The sequence below is a fragment of the Rhinatrema bivittatum genome, chromosome 3 (genome assembly GCF_901001135.1).
Source record: "Rhinatrema bivittatum chromosome 3, aRhiBiv1.1, whole genome shotgun sequence".
Classification (NCBI taxonomy): domain Eukaryota; kingdom Metazoa; phylum Chordata; class Amphibia; order Gymnophiona; family Rhinatrematidae; genus Rhinatrema; species Rhinatrema bivittatum.
This window is the reverse complement of record NC_042617.1, coordinates 482,858,624-482,876,646: the sequence shown is the minus strand read 5'-3', so window position 1 is coordinate 482,876,646 and position 18,023 is coordinate 482,858,624. Positions and strand designations below refer to the sequence as shown.

The 18,023-nt window shown below is 47.2% G+C and overlaps 1 protein-coding gene across 2 annotated transcripts in view; it reads right to left on the bottom strand.

Moving 5' to 3' along the window:
* The window catches only part of EVA1A (eva-1 homolog A, regulator of programmed cell death), an 816,740-nt gene that overhangs the window by 495,254 nt on the left and 303,463 nt on the right, over positions 1-18,023 (bottom strand). The gene's annotated exons all lie outside the window — the stretch shown is intronic.

Here is an 18,023-nt window from a genome sequence, read left to right as displayed (position 1 = left end):
TCCAGCGGGCGCTGGATTCTTTTTTGTAGCCAAGAAGGATGGCTCGTTAAGACCCTGCATAGACTACTGGGTGCTCAATGCTATCACTCGCAGGGATCGCTACTCACTCCCACTGATTCTGGAACTCTTGGACTGCCTCCACGGAGCCAGAGTTTTTACAAAACTGGACCTTCGCAGGGCCTATAATTTGGTCCGAATAAACCCTGGGGTCTAGGGAAAAACCGTGTTTAACATGTGCAATGGTCATTATGAATATCTCATAATACCATTTGGATTGTGTAACGCGCCCGCAGTTTTTCAAAACCTAATGATGAAGTCTTTCGGGACATGCTCCATAAGTGGGTAATTGTATATCTTGATGACGTCTTAATCTACTCTAAGGACCTGGCTACACATTGCACTGACCGCCGCTGCCACCATCGTAAAGATGGCGCCGGCCATCCAGTGCTCCTACCATGTGACAGGGGCTGGCCAATGGCACGGATACCCTGTCACATGGTAAGGGCAAAGGGCCATCGGCGCCATCTTTATGAGTGGCAGCAGACGGCCTGAGAATGGGAGATCGCTCCCGGGACCACCACTGGACCACCAGGTAATTTTAAAATGTTTTGGGGGGATTGGGAGGGTGGGGAAAGCTAAGGGGTCATTTTTAAAGGGTTGGGTGGGTTGTTTTTTTTATCGGGCCATCGGCGCCATTTTTGAGTGGCAGCCAAAATGGCGCCGATGGCCCGAGAGCGGGAAATCGGTCCCCGCGCCCCCACTGGACCACCAGGTACTCGTAAAAGGTTTTGGGGGGTTCGGGAGGGTGGGGGAAGGTAAGGGATCAATTTTAAAGGGTCGGGCCTCACTAAAAAAAAATTAACAATGTGAATCAGAACCGATTCCGATTCACATCTCCACCGATCAGATTTTTTTCTCCCTCCAGCCGAACCCGATCGTTAAGACGATCGGGCACACGATTCACATCCCTAATGTTTGCTATCCTGGCAGAGAGAGCACTGGGATCACGCCTCTATGGGGTTTTCCCTCAGGGCCGATTGGAGGAGTACATTCCGAGCCAACATCTCCAGACTCATGAGCTACAGGACCCAGAGATCTTGAGCGAGATTGCTGTAAAGATGGCAAAGTTCCATAATATGGTGATGCCATTTAACAAACAGCCCAAATGGCTGTTTGAGACCATAGATAGCTACATGGAGAGAATCGCTTTATTTTCCACCACCGAGAGGGGGTAAACTCTTCCCTTGGGTGGTTCTGTATTCGGTTTCAAGTTGATCGCACAGTCATAAAGATGTTATGACTGTGCGATCAACTTGAAACCAAATACAAGGAGGAAGTATATCAGCAGCTTCTTTAGAGAACACATATTGAAATGATGCGTATTGAGGTGGTAACCCAGGCATCAACAGAATTGTAGGCATACAGGGTAGTGGTGAATCTTCCTTCAGGCATTTGCCATGACAATTTGGGCCCCAATGTGAAAGCTCCAGGTTAGCCCAGTTGAATTGAGGTATGTGCTTTTGTAGCCATGGTAACCCGAGTTCTAAGGGGTGCATAGCCTTTTCAAGCACAAAGAAGGAAATGGATTCCATATGAAGAGCTCCAGTCCTTAAACTGACCGGTTCCGTTTGTAGGGTTACTTCACCTGGCAAGGGCTCCACATGAATAGAGGATAACAGAAGCGGAGGCTTCATAGTCATAGTGGGGACTCACAGATGTTCCACTAGACATTTCAGTATAACATTTCCTCCTGCCCCAGAGTCCACTAGGGCAAGAGTCTGGAATTCAAGTGGTCCGTTTATCAAGGAGACTGGCAGAGAGAGTGGAGGAGAAGGTGCAGTTAGAACTAAGAAGAGTCCTCCCACAGGACTTAGGTCTGCCCATTTCCCGGACAGATAGGGCATGTTTGTACTGCATGGCCTGCTTCACCACAATACATGCAGAGGCCTAATCTTCTCCGCGTTCTTCTCTCCTTAGAAGTCAGGTGACTACAGCCCAATTGCATAGGTTCTTCTTCACCCACAACCGCTTTAGACTGAATAGACTTAAGTATAGTCTTGACTCGGATTTCTCCCTGGCTTGGCCTCTTGGAACCTTTAACCTCTTGAACTTTATCTCGAAGTCGTTGGTCAATTCTTGTGGCTAACTTCATCTGGTCCTCCAAGGTCTCAGGCATTTTTTGAGCCACCAATTCATCTTTCAGCCGAGAGTTCAGGCCTTCAAAGAAAAGGGTGTGCTGGCTCAATAGAAAACATCCAAGTTCCCCTCATCCAGACAGCTAACTTTCCTTCCCAATCAGTCTTTAGAAAAAGATCCTTTAAATTTAAAACTATTTATTGTACAAGTAGTTTTTAGTTACTTACAATTCTTGCTTCCAGACTTATAGCCCCAGGCAAAGATCTTTGTAGCTGGAAAACAGGCAGGGGAGGGGAGAACGGAGTTCCTTGGGATGCAGGGTAGGAAGACAAAGGGTTCTGAAGCTGATTTAATCTTTAAAATTAAAGCGATAGGAAGAAATGTAAAAAAACTGAACATAAGAACATAAGAAAGTGCCATACTGGGTCAGACCAAGGGTCCATCAAGCCCAGCATCCTGTTTGCAACAGTGGCCAATCCAGGCCATAAGAACCTGGCAAGTACCCAAAAGCTAAGTCTATTCCATGTTACTATTGTTAATGGCAGTGGCTATTCTCTAAGTGAACTTAATAGCAGGTAATGGACTTATTCAATCCTTTTTTAAACACAGCTATACTAACTGCACTAACCACATCCTCTGGCAACAAATTCCAGAGTTTAATTGTGCGTTGAGTGAAAAAGAACTTTCTCTGATTAGTTTTAAATGTGCCAAATGCTAATTTCATGGAGTGCCTCCTAGTCTTTCTATTATCCGAAAGAGTAAATAACTGATTCACATTTACCCGTTCTAGACCTCTCATGATTTTAAACACCTCTATTATATCCCCCCTCAGCCGTCTCTTCTCCAAGCTGAAAAGTCCTAACCTTTTTAGTCTTTCCTCATAGAGGAGCTGTTCCATTCCTTTTATAGGGATGTGCATTCGTTTTCGCCGTATTGGCGATCCGTAACGTATACTGCACTATTCGTAGTATTCATGGGGAAGCGAAACGTATCGCGATTCCCCACGAATACACGAATATTCGCCGAATTATACGGCTACCTAAATAAAAATTTAAACAAACCCCCACCCTCCTGACCCCCCCAAAACTTACCAAAACTCCCTGGTGATCCAGCGGGGGGTCCGGGACCCATCCCCTGCACTCTCACACCCTCGGTGCCGATTTCATCATGGCGCCGATAGCCTTTGTCACAGGGGCTACCGGTGCCATTGGTCAGCCCCTGTCACATGGTCATCGGTGCTATCTTGTGCTCCTACCATGTGACAGGGGCTGACCAATGGCACCGGTAGCCCCTGTGACATAGTATGGGCAAGGCTATCGACGCCATTTTGAGTACTGGCATCGAACGGCCGGCATGCAGGGAGGTCACTCTGGGACCCCCGTTGGACCCCCAGGGACTTTTGGCCAGATTGGGGGGCCTCCTGACCCCCATAAGACTTGCCAAAAGTCCAGCTGGGGTCCGGGAGCGACCTCCTGCACGTCGGCCGTCCGATGCCAATACTCAAAATGGCGCCGATCGCCTTTGCCCTCACTATGTCACAGGAGCCGACCGTCGGTACCTGTGACATAGTGAGGGCAAAGGCGATCCGCTGCCAGTATTCAAAATGGCACCAATCGCCTTTGCCCTCACTAAGTCACAGGAGCCGACCGTCGGTACCTGTGACATAGTGAGGGCAAAGGCGATCGGCGCCATTTTGAGTATTGGCATCGGACGGCCGACATGCAGGAGGTCGCTCCCGGACCCCCGCTGGACTTTTGGCAAGTCTTGTGGGGGTCAGGAGGCCCCCCCAAGCTGGCCAAAAGTCCTTGGGGGTCCAACGGGGGTCCCGGAGCAACCTCCTGCACTCCGGCCATCCGATGCCAGTACTTAAAATGGCACCGATAGCCTTTGCCCATACTATGTCACAGGGGCTACCGGTGCCATTGGTCAGCCCTTGTCACATGGTAGGAGCACAAGAAGGCGCCGATGACCATGTGACAGGAACTGACCAATGGCACCGGTAGCCCCTGTGACAAAGGCTATCAGCGCCATGATGAAACCGGCACCAAGTGTGTGAGAGTGCAGGGGATGGGTCCCGGACCCCCCCCCCCCCGCTGGACCACCAGGGAGTTTTGGTAAGTCTTGGGGGGGGGGGGTCAGAGGGTGGGGGTTGTAGTTAATTTTAATTTTAGCTGGGACACGAATAGAAATAGCCGTATTAACGCATCGGGGCGCCATACGGCCGAATGCAACGTATCTGCTCCCCGACGAATCCGAATCACGAATGCAACGTATGGCGTCCCTCTGCACATCCCTATCCTTTTATCATTTTGGTTGCCCTTCTCTCTACCTTCTCCATTGTAATTATATCTTTTTTGAGATGCAGCGACCAGAATTGTACACAGTATTCAAGGTGCGGTCTCACCATGGAGCGATACACAGGCATTATGTCATTTTCCGTTTTATTCACCATTCCCTTCCTAATAATTCCCAACATTCTGATTGCTATTTTGACTGCTGAACCACACTGAACCGATGATTTCAATGTGTTATTCACTATGACGCCTAGATCTCTTTCTTGGGTGGTAGCTCCTAATATGGAACCTAACATTGTGTAACTATAGCATGGGTTAATTTTCCCTATATGCATCACCTTGCACTTGTCCACATTAAATTTTATCTGCCATTTTGATGCCCAGTTTTCCAGCCTCACAAGGTCTTCCTGCAATTTATCACAATCTGCTTGTGATTTAACTACTCTGAACAATTCCTCACTCGTCATATTTCTTTCCAGATCATTTATAAATATATTGAAAAGTTCGGGTCCCACTTTGCCCAAATTGTGCAAACTTTTATTTAATCACAGATTCCCATTAGCAGGCTTGTTCTCTAAAGTGTGTTATTGCATTATTATGCATTAACATTCAATAATGCATGCTATTAATGCACTTTAGTGACTAGACTCCATTTGCATATAACATAAGCTGTGTTAAAATCAGCCAATAATAACATATCTTATAGCAGTGGATTTTTAGCTTGACATAGTGAATCAGGCTGTACAGTTGTTATTCATGTCCTATATTTCCAGACAGATGCTTAGATAAAATGGAAAAAAAATTAGAAAGACAAACATTAGATTTCAGTAATCCAAAGGAGGGGAGACTGAAGATGAGATGGGTCCATTTTACGGCATCAGTATCCATGAAGATACTGTTCAAACTACTCACACTCCATACACCCATACACCTTTCAAGGCATCAGCCACTGAAAAGCAAAATAGTGAACAATAAGTTGAACTTTTCCTCCCGCCAATAAAACTGTCTTCTGCGGGAGAATAATGCTTTTCTAAAAGGGTTGATAAATGCAGAATAACTGAGCTACCTCCCATACTAAAATCAATCACCACCACTAAAGGAAAATAGAGCACATTTGATCTTCTTCTATCCTCTGTGCTTCTATAGCTCTAAGAAAAGAGTCCGCCCTCCTGCTTGCCATTTTCTGCAAAAAGTCATGTCAGTGGAGAGGTTTTAAGAATGTGTTTAACCAGGCCAAGAGTCTATCATGCTGGGTCCTGACCTCCATATATCACTGAAACAATGTGACTAGTAGAAAAGGAACTGCTAAAAAAAAAAAAAAAAAATCCAGCATTTATTCTTCTGCCATAATCAGCCCTAGGTTTTCTGCAGTGACTCAGGGATAAATTCTGCAGCGAGAGCTTAGATATTCTGTAACCAACATTTTTAAATTATTCTGTGGCATATTTGCTTTAATATGCATAACATTTACATCAGTTAATACATAAACCTATTTAACATTATAAAAATAAAGTCAGATTGACAACCTGTAAGTTGCCAAGGGTGCTTAACCTGGCCACTGCCTTCCCCCCACCCCCACCCCACCCCCCCCCCCCGGATGGATCCTAATGGCTGTGTAGCCATAGGGAACCCAATTATTTTTCTATCTGCAAAGGGATGCACTAGAGAGGAAGGGGAACGATGAGAGAATGGGGGAAGGGGAGGGCGAAAGGAATATAGGCTAGAATGGCTTGACAAGGTAATCAAATTCCTTCCAGTAGGATAATAAAGTAGGGGAGAGAAAACAGTATATAAGACAAATCTAGCAGTCACAGCAGATTCAGCAATGGCAAGAGAAGAAAGAGACAAAAGCACACCCTCCCTCACCATTGAATAAAGGTGCAAATAATAGAAGCTGGGATCCAGTCATGAATAGCATCATATAAGTTTGTCATAACTCACCAACCAAATAGCAGAATATGAAAAATGGGAATGCTCAGGTGCCATGGGTAGGCTGTGGGTATCAATTTAGTTAAAATCAGTCCCCTAATACTTAGACCACAGATGTAGGTGGCAGGGGAAGTATAACAGCAAAACAAAAAGGCAATGTTTTCTTCAACCATAGATATTGGTGGACTGGGATGATTATAGATGTTAATTGGTTGGGATAGCACAGGGTGGCAGTACCATGCACCACAAAATCCAGTATAGTGCAGCAGAATGAGGCGAAAAGTTAGATAAAGACCAAAGATCTCCTTGGCCATGAATCAGTGGATGTTGCTAATTAGTTTGGGTTTAGTTAATAACTGGGAGGCCAATATTCCAAGCTACTTAGTTGGATAAGTAGCGACATATCCAGCTAAGTGGCAGCCAGGGGTTAGCAGCTGCAGTCAGAGGTCGCCACTTAGCTGGATAAGTACTTATCCGGCTAAGTAGTTAGCAGCTAACTTGTAGGCAGGATGTGGGAGGATTGGGGAGGAGCTATTTATCCAGTTAACTTAGCCAAATAAGTGCCAATATTCAGACTTATCTGGTTAAGTTAAGCACCGGTGGCCCTTTGCCCTTACTATGTGACAGGGGCTACCGGTGCCATTGGTCAGCCCCTGTCACTTGGTGGGAGCAATGGACGGCTGGTACCATCTTAGGCCGACCAAAGGCACCGGTAGCCCCTGTCACATAGTAAGGGCAAAGGGCCACGGCGCCATTTTGATTACTGGCAGCCAAATGCCCGAGAGGGGAAGATCGCTCCCCGGACCACTGTTTGACCACCAGGGACTTTTGGCAAGTCTTGAGGGGGGGGTCAGGAGGGTGGGGGGGGTTGTAGTTAATTTTTAAAAAATTTGTTATATTCGCTCCATAAGATGCACATACATTTTCCCCCCACTTTTGGGGGAAAAAAAAGTGTGTCATATGGAGCGAAAAATAAGGTACATACAGTTTATGCTTTCAGCACTAGAAGTAAGTACCCTTCTAGCTAACTTCATAGAGTGCCCCCTAATCTTTCTATTATCTGAAAGAGTAAATAACTGATTCACATCTATCCGCTCTAGACCGCTCATGATTTTAAACACCTCTATCATATCCCCCCTCAGCCGTCTCTTCTCCAAGCTGAAAAGTCCAAACCTCTTTAGTCTTTCCTCACAGGGGAGCTATTCCATTCCCCTTACCATTTTGGTCGTCCATCTCTGTACCTTCTCCATCGCAATTATATCTTTTTTGAGATGCAGCTCTAAAATCCCATATATTAACAAATGGAGGAAAATTTGCTTCCTTCCCGGTAATAGAGGAGTTAGGCAGGGATATCCACTCTCCCCACTGTTATATCTGCTTTCTATAGATCCCCTTCTTCAAAAGATAGTGTAGGATGCTAGGGGTGTGCATTCATTTTGAACTTAAATGGAAAACGCAACTTTTTTTTTTTTTAACTTAAAAAAAAGATGAGGCTTAAACGATCGGATTTCCAACTTATTCAACATAGCTATGTTGAATAAGTTGGAAATCGCGATTGTTGATCTAAATAAAAATTTAAACCCCTCACCCTCCTTAATCCCCCCCCCCCCCAAGACTTACCAAAGCTGGCCAAAAGTTCCGTGAGGGTCCGGGAGCGGACGCGTGGGGAATCACGTGACGTCTGCGTCACGTCGGAGTGACGCGGCGTCACGTGATTCCCCTCGGATTCGCTCCCGGAACCCTCGTTGGGCCCAAAAGGCACTTTTGGCCAGCTCCTTGCAAAGGAGTACAGGAATGGCGTCCTGACCCCGCTGGACCACCAGGGAGTTTTGGTAAGTCTTGGGGGGGGGATTAAGGCGGGTGAGGGGTTTAAATTTTTATTTGCACATATGGACATAGACTCAACTTATGGAATTCTCCATATGTCCATATTGACCGCAAATGGGACCCCCTTTCGACTTATGGACTTATGAACTTAAACTTTTGGTCTGCACATCCCTAGAGGATGCCACTATTTCCGGTTTGGAAGTGGGCGGCACTTCATTTAAAATAGCTGCAAAGGGCACAGTGAGTGGTGCTAATGCTGTCTGGGGGTAACCCTAATAGATAGGGATGAGCGTGACCCTAGAACCCCGATCCCAAGCCTATTTGGCAGAGGCCAGATGAAGAAGAGTAGGGATGTGAGGCACTTCCCTGGATGAGATCCAGAAGGAGTGAAAAACACTTGGACTAATGGGTCCAAGCTGGAGGGAGGGATATGTGATAAAGTGACCCTATTTTTGCCCTTTTTACTTGTGTGGGATCAGTTATTTAGCCTGGTCCACCTCAGATCAGGAGGCCCCTACATCTCCAGGAGAAGGCAGCTCATGTAAATATCTCAGATTTAGCTTGAAGGTATTGTGAGTAGACTGCAAAGGTAGATAGTCCACTGTTATATTATTTGTTGTTAATGTTAATAAAAGTTAAGTTGCAAGGAGAAAATCTGGAGTCAGTGTGCTTCCTGTTTCCAGGTAGTGAAGTTTTGCTCAGCCATCCTCCCAAGGAGAAAATACTTTTTTACTCAACGCATATTAAAACTCTGGAATTTGTTTCCAGAGAATATGGTAAAAGCTATTAGTGTAACTCGGTTTTAAAAAGGTTTGGACAAGTTCCTGGAAGAAAAATCTATAAACAATTGTAGCAAGTTACTATAACCCGATATAGAGAAGGAGCAGGAAAAGCACTCCAATAAGTACAATATCCAATCCACAAGGAGTGCAAAGGAATTATAGGTCCAAAAGTTTTTTTCATCAAAGACAATTTATTGAAACTTTAGTATGGCAACTCCTTTTCTCCAAAACAATGAAAGTAAATAATTCTTTCAGGGTTCCCCGACACGGACCCCGTGTTTCGCCCGAAGGCTGCGTCGGGAGGGACAAGATTATTTTGCAATAACTTGAAACTAGCTGAGGAGTTCATACAGCTGATGAAAAAAACTTTTGGACCTATAATTCCTTTGCACTCCTTGTGGATTGGATATTGAGCAAGTTACTATAAACCAGGTTCATGACCCCACAAGCTTTTCATGGGGAGTCTTAGGATGTGGACTGAACTGCATCTGGATCTGAGTGATGTGTTTGGGACTTGTCAAAAAAAGGGTTTTCAACCTGCAGAGACTGCAAACTGCCACAGCCAAGGTGTAGGAATATAAAAATAAGTCAAAAACCTCTACATGCTCTTCTGTGAATGACAAATGTTCTGCAAGAACCAGCATCCATCACTCACAGTGTTAACAAGTTGGGAAAAGGGCTGTATTATTTAACCTGCCCACAGGACAGCACTACATAGCTTAGCAGAGGAGAAAGCCAAAGGAGACCATTTAAGGTAGAAAAAGCACAATTTTCCTGCCTCTATCTGTGTGTGCTGGATTTGGATGGCCAGGAGCTGGAGTCAGGAGCCAGGAAAAGAGGAGTGCATCTGGCAGCCCTGCAATCAATTCTTCTACTGAACAGCTAATTATCGAGAGGAAGAGAGATATCTGTGCTTTGAGAGACAGACAGCTGTTTTTGCTTTAGAGCTGAGCTCCATGGAGAATCCCAACAAGGGACAGAGGAGCCAGGAGCTGAGAGACTTCCCTTCCAGAGATATCCAAGCCAGGAGCACATGGCTGATCACCCTCCTAGGAGACTGAGTTAAGTAATCTAGGCTTTGCACAGAGAATATCTTAGCAGAGGAAGGAGAAGGTTTATTTCATTGCCTTTTATCAAAAATTCAGTATCTCTTTTTAACTACTTCAGCTTTTCAGCCGAAGGCAAGCATAAGCCCTAGCTGGCAAGTACTGGGAAAGAAAAGCTGGTGGACTGTGGTCTTTCTATAAGAGACATAAACCAGGCCCACTTTCTGTATAGTACAAAGTAAACCATTTGAGGAAGCTCCCAATGAAAGACCTTTCACATACCTCAGGGCTCATCTATTTGGCTTGTCATCTAGCCAGCTCCACCATCAAGAGGGACTTCTTCATTTTATTGATTTTTTTCCACACAATTTTGTGTTTCAGACAGGGTGCACCCTTTACAAACTGGTGACATTGGGGTGGATCTGTCCCCTCCTCCCCCCTTTTTGACTACTCAAGGATAAAGACAATTTTTGAAAGTTATGTACTTTACTGTTTTTCCCCCCCAATCTTTCTCTATTGGTGTTCTTTATTTTATTTTATTTTATTTACTAACCATATGAATATGTTGGTTGCCCTAACAGGCCATACCCAGTGTTATTTTTGCATTGCTTGATATAAAATAAGAAAAGTGCAAGTTTATATTATTCTTCGCTACTGTACTTTTCCCATTTAATGTTCTGGTTGGATTTACTGTCTACTTACATAAAACTAGAAAAAGGGTTAATTACTGTTTTATTCTGGTGTGATGATTTTATCTGGTTTGTTGTGCCACAAGTGAGAGGTTGTTTGGGAAGAGCACAGAATTGTGGTATCGAGGTGACAGGGACCTTGTCTCATACCCCATAAGGCTATGACTCCAAAGATAAATCATATTAGTAAATATTTCTCTAGTGGTACTCCCCACCCCAAGCATAGGGGTAATTCAAAGTCTGAACCAAGGGAGGGCTACACAATTATTAAGATGGACTTGGAGAAATCCACTGTCTATCCCTGGGATAAACCTCATGGTATCTATCAACCTTTTGGGATCCTGCCAGGTACTTGTGATCTGAATTGGCCATTGATGGAAATAGGATGCTGGGTTTCATGAACCTTTGGTCTGGCCCAGTATAATGTTCTTATGACATCTATTGGCCAGATCCAGGGCCCATGATTGCAGGGTTCTAAAAGAAGTCCTGGTGCATGGCCTCCTGGATATAAAAGGGGGTGGGGAAATCTCTGGCTATTTGCAAATGAAGGCTCATGGCACCAGATCCCAGCCCTGATTCCAATTCAGCTGGAAGTGCAAAGAAGCAGGATGAAAATACTAGGTTAAAGAAACAAAAGAGAAATGATTTACTAATAAATCACCTTTTCCAAGAAAGGGCATGAGGAAAAGCACAGTTCCCAGCACTTGCTTCACACATCTTCTGGGAGCCACACAAAAGTCTGTCAGAAGTCACATGATTACATAATCTCCATAATAAAAGCAGACAACAAGACAAGCAACTACAACCTAAATTGTAAACTTTGTGGTTCAATAATATTAAAGAGATTTGCTCTTTATTACTAATTTGTCTTGAAAACCCTCAAAATATTTTTGAAAATCAAGCACAGGAGAAATCAAATTTAAAAATACCAGACATAACTTTGAATTCTTAATTCATTCCTGCTGGAACAGAAATCCAGCTGTGAAATCGTGTGAGATATTCAAATGCCTATTACAGCATGAAGATAACAGGAAGATAGTGCTTTCAGTGTACAGTGTGCATTAAAAAATCCTTTGATTTGTTAAAAATTGCAATAAATATTTCAAAGAATCACTGCAAGAGCTTCTATAACACTTATTGGGAATCTGTAGGATTGTGTCAGTTTTTCAAGGCTTTTGCCCAGAGTTTAAGTCTGGCCCTCTGTCTGAAGTCATGTAAAGTATCTTCTCCTATCGAATAACACGGCCTCCAGTTGGCATGAGAACCTAATTGGCCTGCATCTTGGCAAAATAAAGAGTTAACCAGATTGGTTTGGCTCAGCTATTTCACTAATCCAGTCCTGTGTTCCCAACTGTTATCCCAGTGAATTCAGTCAGTCTACAAGTACTAAAATGCACTATGTAAGAACTGTAGTAAAACGAGTCTATAACGAGATTAAAATCAGGTATTTAGGAGAAGGACTTGGACCTTCGTGTCTTGTTCACATAAAGCCCTTTGTCCATACACAGACTCAGGGTACAGCAGAGTTGCTTACCTGTAACAGGTGTTCTCCTAAGACAGCAGGATGTTAGTCCTCACACATGGGTAACATCAACAGATGGAGCCCGGCATGGAAAACTTTTGTCAAGGTTTCTGGAAACTTTGTCTGGCACACTGAGCATGCCCAGCATGCCACTATCCATGCAGAGTCCCCCTTCAGTCTTGTAACATAGAATTACAAAAAAATAAAATAACAAAATATAGGAGAAATCCAACTCCGCGGGGTGGCCGGGAGGCTTTAGTGAGGACTAACATCCTGCTGCCTAGGAGAACACCTGTTACAGGTAAGCAACTCTGCTTTCTCCTAGGACAAGCAGGATGGCAGTCCTCACACATGGGTGAATATGTAGCTACAGACTGCGCCTGAACTTTATTAAACCCACAGGTACGTAACCTGGTGCCAACGGACCCAACAACTCTGCTGCTGTGGAGAACAGAGGGAGACAGTCTGAATCTGAAAAAAGGGCCCTAGGCAGGAAAAGTTGGGTTTTACAGCTGAAAGAGATTCCAAAGGACAGAAACTGGCCGAAACTGCTGTCATATCAGGCATCCCTGTCCAAACAGTAATGGGCAGCGAATGTGTGGAGAGAACTCCACATCTCAGCCTTGCAGATCTCGGCCATGGGGACTGCTCGCAAGTGGGCCACCAAAGTCATCATGGCTCTGACGGAGTGAGCCTTGGTATGGCCTCCAACCTCAAGGCCCACCTGCGCATAGCAGAAGGAAATACAATCCGCCAGCCAGTTTGACAGCGTTTGCTTTGTAACTGCCATTCCCAATCTATTCTTGCTGAATGAGATGAAAAGGTGCATAGATTGCCTGTGGCCTGCTGTTCGCTCAAGCTAGAAAGCTAAGGACCTCTTGCAATCCAAGCTGTGAAGAGTCCGATTGCCCTGGTGCAAGTGAGGCCTGGGAAAAAAGGTGGGCAAAATGAACGACTGGTTAAGATGAAAATCAGTCACCATCTTAGACAGGAACTTAGGGTAAGTAAGCAAAGCCACCCTATCTTGAAAGAATTTCGTGTATGGCGGATAGGTCACCAACGCCTGAAGTTCGCAGAGCTTGCGCACTGAAGTGACCGCAACCAAGAAGATAATCTTCCAGGTCAGGTACTTCAGATCACAGGAGCATTGTGGCTCAAAAGCCTCTCACATGAGTCAAACCAACAACACGTTGAGGTCCCAGGACACAACAGGAGGCCAAAGGGGAGGCTTCAACTAAAGCAAACCCCGCATAAGCCGCCCCACTATGGCCTGTACCGAGATGGGCAAACTGTCAATATCCTGGTGGCACTCAGGTGTAATCTGACTGAGCTAGTTTTTAAACCAGCTTCCGAAAGGTGCAGCAGGTAGTCGAGCAACTTCGGAGTGGAGCAGGAGAACGGATCCAATCCGTGGCCCTCACACCAGACGAAAAACCTCTTCCACTTCAGGCCATAAGACTTCCTGGAAGCTACCAGGACCCGAGACACATTCTCAGAGAGGTCCAGGGGCTGCAGATCTAGCCTTTCAACATCCAGGCTGTCAGAGACAATGCTCTGAGGTTCGGATGGCACAGCCTGCCCTGATCCTGCATGATTGATCAGGTCAGGGGAGGTCCCCAGACTAATAGGTTCACTGACAGAGATCCCGCAGGAGCAGGAACCAGACTTGCCTCGGCCAATGAGGGGCAATGAAAATCATGGTCCCCCTGTCCTATCAGAGCTTCAGGAGATTCTTCATCACCAGGGGAAGTGGAGGATATGCAAACAGAAGGCCCTTACCCCAATGGCGGTCAAAGGTATCCAAGGCTGGCTTTCCATCTCCCCTGTATAGGGAGCAGAAGTGGCTCACCTTGTTGTTGCAGGGGGAGGTGAAGAGGTCCACGTCCGGGATCCCCCAAAGGCAGAAGATGCGATCCGCCACTACTTGATTCAGGGACCACTCGTGGGGTTGGAATGCACGACTCATCTGGTCCGCCACCACATTCTCCATCCCGGCCAGGTATATGGCCTGGAGCAGCATGCCCTGGGACTGAGCCTAGGACCAAATCTTGACAGCCTCCTGACACAGGAGGAACAATTCGGTACCTCCCTGCATGTTGAAGTACCACATCGCCATTTGGTTGTCGGTCTGTACCAGGACCACCTGGTTGGACAAGCAATCTCGGAACACCCAAAGCATGTATCTGATTGACCGAAGCTCCAGGAAGTTGATCTGGCATTGAGCTTCCTGAGCAGACCACAGATCTTGCGTGCAGAGGCTGTCCACATGCGCACCCACATCGCAAGGTGGAAGCATCTGTGGTAAGCACAACCTGGGTTGCGGGGAGCTGAAAGTGAACCTTTTGCTCCAGATTGGGCAGACTCTCCCACCACCACAGGGAAATCTGAGAGGTGGCATGATGTGAATGCGTATATTGAGGTCCTGAGTGGCTTTCTGCCACTGAGATGGCAGGGCCCACTCAGCCCTCCAGATATGTAAGCAAACTAGGGGAGTAACATGGACAGACGTGGCTATGTGACCCAACAAGCGAAGCAGAAGCCTGGCCGACACCTGTCACCTTTGGTGGACTACATTCGCCAGAGATGCCGCAGCAAGTGCCCGATCGAGAGGAAGAAAGGCCTGGCCCCGAGCAGTGTCTACCCTGGTACTGATAAAGTCCAACTGAGGTGATAGAGAGATGGGACTTCGGCTAGTTGATGACAAACCCGAGGGACTCCAGCATCTGAGTGGTCAAGTGTAGGGAGCAAAGTGTCCCCACCTGGCTGGTGCTCTTGACCAGCTAATCATCCAAGTAGGGGAATACGTGCACCCCCAGCCAGCGAAGGTGCGCACCCATTACTGTCAGTCATTTGGTAAAGACCCATGGGGCCGAAGCTGAACAGCAACACCCTGTACTGGAAGCGACAGTCACCGACGAGGAATCATAGATACTTCCTGTGACCGGGGGAGATCTCAATATGAACGAATGCATCTTTGAGGTTGAGAGAGCACAGCCAGTCCCCTCTTTGCAGGAGGAGAATCAGAGTGCCCAGTGAGACTATCTTGAACTTTTCTTTTCGCAGAAATGTGTTCAAGGCCCTCAGATCCAAGATGGAGCAGAGACCCCCCTGTTCTCTTTGGAATAAGGAAATAGAGGAAGTAGAACCCCTGCCCTTGCTGACGCAGCAGTACGGGTTCTACTACTCTGGCCTTTACAAGGGTGGAGAGCTCCATCCAAAGAATTTCCTGATGCAGGGACTGGCCCCACGACGGGCAGGGACGGAGAGTCTGCGGGGACACCCAGGAAGTTTAACTGATACCCACAAAGAATGATGGACAGGACCCACTGGTCTAAGGAGACCTGAGGCCAGCAGTCCAAAAAGGACTGTAGGCAACCTCCAACCAGGGCCCCATCTTCGAGGTATAGTCACTGGGCTTATGCTCCCTTGCAGCAAGTCAAAACCCCATAATGGGGCTCTGCTGAGGCGCCGGCTGAGGTCTGGGGGTCTGCTGCTGTCTAAAGTGGCTCCTAGAACCCACTCGTGGTGTACAGGCACGCAAGGATGGAGGATAATATTTTCTTTGGCGGTACAAAGACCTCCTGGCTCTCTGATGTGAGGTCCTTCTGGCGGAAGACGATGGATCCGGTGTATTGGCCGAGAGATGCTGGAGGGTCTCATGGTGATCCTTCAACTGAACCACAGCATCCCGTACCTTGTCCCCAAACAGATTCTCGCCAGTACAAGACAGGTCCGCAAACTTCTCTTGGACATCCAGCCGGAGATCCGATGCTCAGAGCCATGCCATTCTATGGGTGCCGATGCCCGCCACCACAACCCTAGTTGCTGTTTAAAACACATCATAGGTGGCACGTACCTCATGTTTGCCACATGCCAAACCTTGCTGGGCGACCGCCAAGAAGTCTTCCTGCAGTTGCTGCAGGAGGCACTCCGACAACTCCTGAACCTGCTTCCAGAGGTTCTGAGTGTATTGGGACATGTACAGCTGGTAGGAAGCAATCCGAGTGATCAGCATACTGCCCTGGTACACCTTCCTACCTAAGGCATCCAATGCCCAATGCTCCCGACCCAGAGGCGCGAACACAGGAATGCTTGGCCTTCTTGAGGGTAGACTCCACCACCATTGACTGATGTGGGAGCTGATGCCTCTCAAAGTCCAAGGCCTGCTGCACCAAGAATACTGCATCTGCCTTTCATTTACCGAAGGCACCGAGATGAGGTTTTCCCAATCCAAAAGAGTAATTCCTTACAGATATCATGAATGGGAACAGCCACTACCTCCACTGGAGCATCCATGAACTGGAGAACTTCCAGCATTTTGTGATGGGCATTCTCCTCCATTAGAAGCTGGAAAGGAATGGCCTCTGCCATAGCCCATACAAAGCCCGCAAAGATCAGATCCTCTAGTGGGGACTGGCACCTCTCATCTGGAGGGGGGGGGGGCGGGTCCAAGAGAAGATCCCCTAAGTCATAAGAAGATGACTCCAAGGTATCATCCCCCCAGGGATTATATGGAACTTCCTCCTCACTGAAGTACCCTGGGGACCCATGTGGAGGACCCCTGCCCAAGCCCCTCGGTTTTGGCACTGAGGGCACCATGGGCATCTGCAGCACTAAAAGCACAGACGGCATCAAAGGCACCAAAGTCCCTGAGGAACTGGGGATCAGACCGGGCAAAACTAGTCATGGTACCAGGGTCCCCGACAGTGCCCCTGGCCTCGATACATCATCCTCGGAGGAACCCACAATGGGGATAACTCCGGAGGGAGGCAGACCTAGTGGCCGCTGGGGTATCGAGTGACCCCTGGGCGCTAACTGCTGCATGGGCAACACAGCCAAGAAGTCATCGAGGCACTCCAGCAGTGGTGCCAACATCGCAGGGGCAGGCTCCAACACTGGGGGAGGCACCAGTGGAGCCGGCGGTTCAATGCCCTGAAGGGTTCAGAGCACCGCTAGTTGCACCCATCGGTCCAGCTCCTCTTGAAAATCTGCCAAAGACAGGATGAAAGGAGAAGGAGGGAGAGGCATCACCGGAACTTCCTTGGAGCCCCAAGGAAGCTCGTTGTCCGGCACCAAGGTAGGTGGGGAATGCCTTGGACTCCCGGGTTCGATAGAGGTCAATACCTCCTCTCCATGGGATTGCTTCGGGGGCATCACAATGGTCACCGGTGCTGACCCGAGTCCGGCACCGGCAACAGCAGTGACTGGGGATGATGCTTCAGAGGTTTCCCACGATGCTCGGCCAAGTCTTTCGTCAGTGCCAAGGATGGAGATGATCCCGAAGTCCTGGTGTGCAACTATGCTAATGACTGCCTATCTCCGGCCCCTCTTTCCCGAAAGGGCCCCAGCGGAGGAGTGGACAATGATGGATCCACATCCATCAGTTCCCCCAGCCCTTAGGCATCGATGCACCCAATACCGGAGTCAAAGGATCAGATTTTCTAGCTCCAAAAAGCTTCTCCATCTTGTCTAAATGGGCCCGACGACCCTTGGGGGTCATTTGATCACAATGATGACACACCCGGACGTCATGCGATGCCTCCAGGCAGAGGATACAGACCTCGTGCGGATCCATAATGGACATGGTCTGTGGGCACTGGGGCATTGGCAAAATCCCAAAGACGCCATGAAAAAGAGTTGGTGAGCAGTAGATGAACAGAGGCCACCAATGAGCCACACTGTTGGGATTGACCGCAAAGAACGAAAAACTTACCTTGCCATCTTATAGAATCACCGACGGGAAAGAAGGGAGACCCAGCACAGATATGTCACACAAAAAAAAAAAACTCTGAAGCAAG